Source organism: Macaca nemestrina, chromosome 16 (assembly GCF_043159975.1).
Source record: "Macaca nemestrina isolate mMacNem1 chromosome 16, mMacNem.hap1, whole genome shotgun sequence".
Taxonomy (NCBI): domain Eukaryota; kingdom Metazoa; phylum Chordata; class Mammalia; order Primates; family Cercopithecidae; genus Macaca; species Macaca nemestrina.
Window position 1 is genome coordinate 1852968 of NC_092140.1, and position 4374 is coordinate 1857341.

Genomic DNA, 4374 nt, shown 5'->3' on the forward strand with positions numbered 1-4374 from the left:
CTCTTTCTGAGGTTCGGGAGAAGGGCCCAGCCTCGGGTTCTGGCCCCACCCGCTTCAGTCTGGATGATTCTCCGGTTTCCCACCAATGGCACCTGGAACCGTCAAGCCCTGAACGAGGGTCTGAACCCTTTCATCTGCAGTTCCCAGTTCCCCCAGACAGGTACTTCTCAATAGCGTCCACAGGCCTGGGGCCGTGGCTCACACCTGTCATCCCAGCACTTTGGGAGGCCGAGGCAGGTGGATCACCTGAGGTCAGGAGTTTGAGACCAGCCTGGCCAACACAGTGAAACTCCGTCTCTACTAAACATACAAAAATTAGCCAGGTGTGGTGGCAGGTGCCTGTAATCCCAGCTACTCTAGAGGCTGAGGCGGGAGAATCACTTGAACCTGGGAGGCAGAGGGTGCAGTGAACTGAGATCACGCTACTGCACTCCAGCCTGGGTAACAGAGTGAGACTCCATCTCAAAAAATAAAACAAACAAATAAATAAATAAATAGCATCCACTGACTCATGTAAGCAGCATTTCCTGAATGCCATGTTACCTGGTGCTGTATTTGGGATCTAGAAGCGCGTTGGAAAGCATTCCCAGGTTCTAGTAAAGGCGCATGGTACCTAGTGAACAACAGACCCTGCCCTGCGCCCCTTTGTGTTATGCCTTCTTAACTCTCACAGCTCCATTTTTTAAGGCTTAAGGAAAACTTTGCCTTCTTTCACCATCATGCTCCAGTTATCCATGGGCTCTGCCTCCACGCTCCTCTCTCTCCCCAGCCCGTGTTTTGTGCGCTGAGGGAGGGCATTAAACACACCCGATTCAGGGTCCTCAGTCTTCAGGACAACATCCTTCCCAGCAGGACTTCACTGAACCGGGGCAGTGGGACTCTGAGGCTGCCACTTGCTCCGTGTTCCTGGGGCTTCCGTGCTCCTGGGGCCTCCGTGCTCCTGGGGCCTCCGTGTTCCTGGGGCTTCCGTGCTCCTGAGGCCTCCATGTTCCTGCTCAGCTGCTGTGTGTTTGCCCCACGTCCTCTCTACCCGGCATCGCTGCTGGGTTAGGGTCCTCACATGAGGGGCTGCTGATATGTGGGGCCAGTACCCTCTGTGTGTGGAGCAGCTTCCTCCCCGTCCTGGGACAAGGGGCGGGACTAGCCAGTTTGCCTCCATGGACCCCCTCCCCACTCCGGGCAGGAGTGTGTGCCCCGGGGGTGAGGCAGGCCTGTCCACCTGGCTCTGTGCCCTTGGTGCCAGGTGTGCCCAAGTAGAGCTTTCCCGGTGGGCAGCGTGGCCTGGCTGCAGGGCCCAGTGATCTCACCAGACGTGGGCTGCAGCTGCACAGACACCATGTAGACATGGCCAACGCCCGCAGTCATCTCACTTTAGGTAGGCAGAGGACCCTCCCTGGTCGGGATGGGCCTTGTCTGTCAGCTGAAGGCTTTAAGAGCAAAGTGGGGTCCCCAGTGAGGAAGGAATTCTGCCCCAGGATGGGAGCACCAGCTCTTGCCTGTTTCCAGCCTCCTGCTGCATGGAACCTGCCAGCCCAACACAATCGCGGGAGCCAATCTCTTTGAACAAACCAAACAACGAATCTCCTTCTAGCCTGCTTGTCTGCTTCTCTGGAGAACCTGGCTGACGCAGGGTGGAATCTCTCATTTTCCTGTCTGTGGAGTGGTGATAATGTTCCCCTCAGGGGGTTGTTCAGCTTTAGACGACGCTCCATAGACACAAAGACCTTGGTGTCTGCGGGCAAAGGCAGGCTGGGGCAGAAAATGTGTGGGGTCCCAATGACAGGAGCAAAGAGGGAGCCCGCATGGGCCTGGACACACACACTCCAGGTGCATCTGGTCCTGTGGCCTCCCACCGTCAGCATCATGGTGACATCGTCATGCTCAACAACATACAAGGCAGCCATGTGAGACGCCCATGACAGCAGCAGCCACGCCTGGAGTCCACAGAACCGCTAAGACCTGCGAATGGGCCCATGGAGCTCGAGAAATGCTTGTGAATGACATAGATTGTAAGTAGTGCTTTATAATTCAAATATCTGTAATTGAATAATGACCTCTAAGCACCTGTGGGCATTCATATAAAAACGCATTGGAAAAGACCACTGTCAGCCTCGATGTTAATGCTCATGCAATGAATTGCAAAATGTGAAAAACAGGAAATTCAAAGACATAGGTTTTTAAAAAATCAAGTGTTGAACAAGTACGAAATATAAAACAAAAGAAAATAAAAATAAGATATTATTTTTAAGGTTGGCCACAGGTTGATGTTTAGATGTTTTGATGTCTTTCAATGTGATTGATTGTGGGCCCAATGCTGAGTTGGCCCCACAGGGGATAAAGAGAAGTAGGAGCTCTAAGCCTTGTTCTGCATAAACTTAAAATCATCAAAGGGAAATCATAATCACTCCCATGAAGGAAGCTGCAAAGAAGAGACGAGAGCACCTCCAGGAGGCTGACTGGAATGGGACGAGGGTTGCCAGGCAATGCTGGATCTGAACTGGCCCTGGAAAAGCAGGTGGGCCCAGACGAGAGGACGTTGGGGATTCCAGAGTGGGGCGAGGGCATGGGAGGAAGCTGAATGTGGCCTGGGGGTGCACTGAGGGGACTTGAGAGGAGGCACTGAGGAACAGAGAAGTGAAAGGCGCCTGCCTGAGCCCAGCGGGGGGTGGGGGTGGGGGCCGCAGGCTGGCCGGCCAGGGCGTTGTGTCCTCAGGTCCAGTTGGATGCAGGCCGGGGCTATCTGTGTCCACGAGCCGAGGTCCACAGCCCTGTTCTCCAGCAGGCACAGCCAACATGCCACCTGTGGTCATCAGAAACAAGGGACTATGGATAAATGGAATCCCCAAATGTTCATTCCGAGCATGATTCCCGTCTAATTTCCATTTGGACCTGCTATGAATACGGTGTGGACTTAGCTGATGGGTTTCACCTCCTTTCCCTTCCTCTTTCCACTGTCTTGTAGAATTCCTGTTCCATGGAACTGAAGAAATAAGCGGTGGCAGGAGGAGGAGGAAGAAACGTAAACATTGAGTCTTGTCTCCCTTCCAAACTGTGAACAAAGGGCTCATAATCCTCATCCCATGTCCAGCACGAGGCCCGCCTGTGTGATTCAGAACTCACAGGTCCAGGGCACACGAGGGCTGTGGGCACAGGGAGGCTGCTCAGAGTCAGTGCAAACATAGGCCTTTGTTCCCCCAAATGGGCGATGCAGGCTCTGTTCCCCCCTTTCTGCTTCTCCAGGCAGAACGGCCTTCCTGGGAAATGCCAGCGCCCAGTGCCTGTGTGGGTGTGTGCAGTGGTCTCCAGCCCTGCGCAGGGTTTGAGGCCTGTCTGCTCCGCGGTGACCCTTGCCCGAAGGCTCTGGGTCACGGTGGTCGTCGTGGCTGATGTAAGTCATCATCACACTCATGGATCAGGGAGTGCCCTGGCAGAAGGCTGGCCTCCCTCGGATGGTTTGAAAAGAGATTTTAGTGCGGGGGCAGGGGCTGAGCCTATCAAGGGTGCCACCTCTTTTACACGCCACTAAAAGGGAGAACACGTGGCTGACCCCAGGTCCAGCGCCTCCTTAGGGCTTAGATGTCTACTCTGCAGCCACAGGGAGCATCTTGTGCTCACTGAAGCACGGAGGGAAGGAGGCAGGAATGGTTCTGACCAGTGGCCTTGGCAGTCACCGCCCGGCTCCTGCCTCTGTCTGCAGTGACTCTGGGATTCCACAGGTTGCAGTGACTTAGTAAAGCTGGTGGAAGACGGCGTTTTGGGGGCTATGTCTAAGGACCTGGGGGGACTGGAGGCCAGGTCTGGCTTCCTGGTCGGTACTGCTCCCGTTGTGGGGGGTTGAGGTGTGTATCCCAGCTCGGCCCCCATCTGGCAGTGGTGCTGCTATGAGGATGTGCCCCACTCCTGGGCTTGTGGAGGAGTCACCTGCGTCGTCCACGTGACTGTGGGGAACGGCACCAGGCTCAGCGGATGGCTGTAACAACTGGTTTTTAATTGATTTCTTCTTCTCTTTTGAATTACCACCTTATTCCATTTGTTCTTTTCCTTCTTTTTTGAAAATAAAAAACTTCTCTTACTCAATTTTGCTCTTGAGTGGTCTTAGGTTAATTTCCAGAGAAGCAATTAATAGTCTTTAAAAAGGCCAATAAAAATGCATCTTGGTGGCTGGAAGATAAATAAATCTTCGGCTCCACCTAGTTGTGCTTCTCTGGCGGAATGAGGAAAGGTGGCGGACCCCGGTCCCACAAGCCCAGCCCACGCCCGGTGGCCAGGAGGAGACCTCGGTGGGAGAGCTGCGTGCGCTGGGCGGTCACCGGCACCCACGGGGTCGAGTTCTTCTCCGACTGTGCACTCTCCTGCTCTGTGACTTCAGCCACA

General features: G+C 54.4%; 1 long non-coding RNA gene across 1 annotated transcript; it reads left to right on the forward strand.

Annotated features, from left to right (window-relative positions):
- Positions 1 to 516: 516 nt before the first annotated feature.
- LOC105485278 (uncharacterized) lies at positions 517 to 4067 on the forward strand. The gene is made up of 3 exons (XR_989450.2): positions 517 to 2009; positions 2416 to 2515; positions 2963 to 4067. It is a non-coding gene; the product is annotated as an uncharacterized lncRNA (long non-coding RNA).
- The last annotated feature ends 307 nt before the right edge of the window (positions 4068 to 4374 follow it).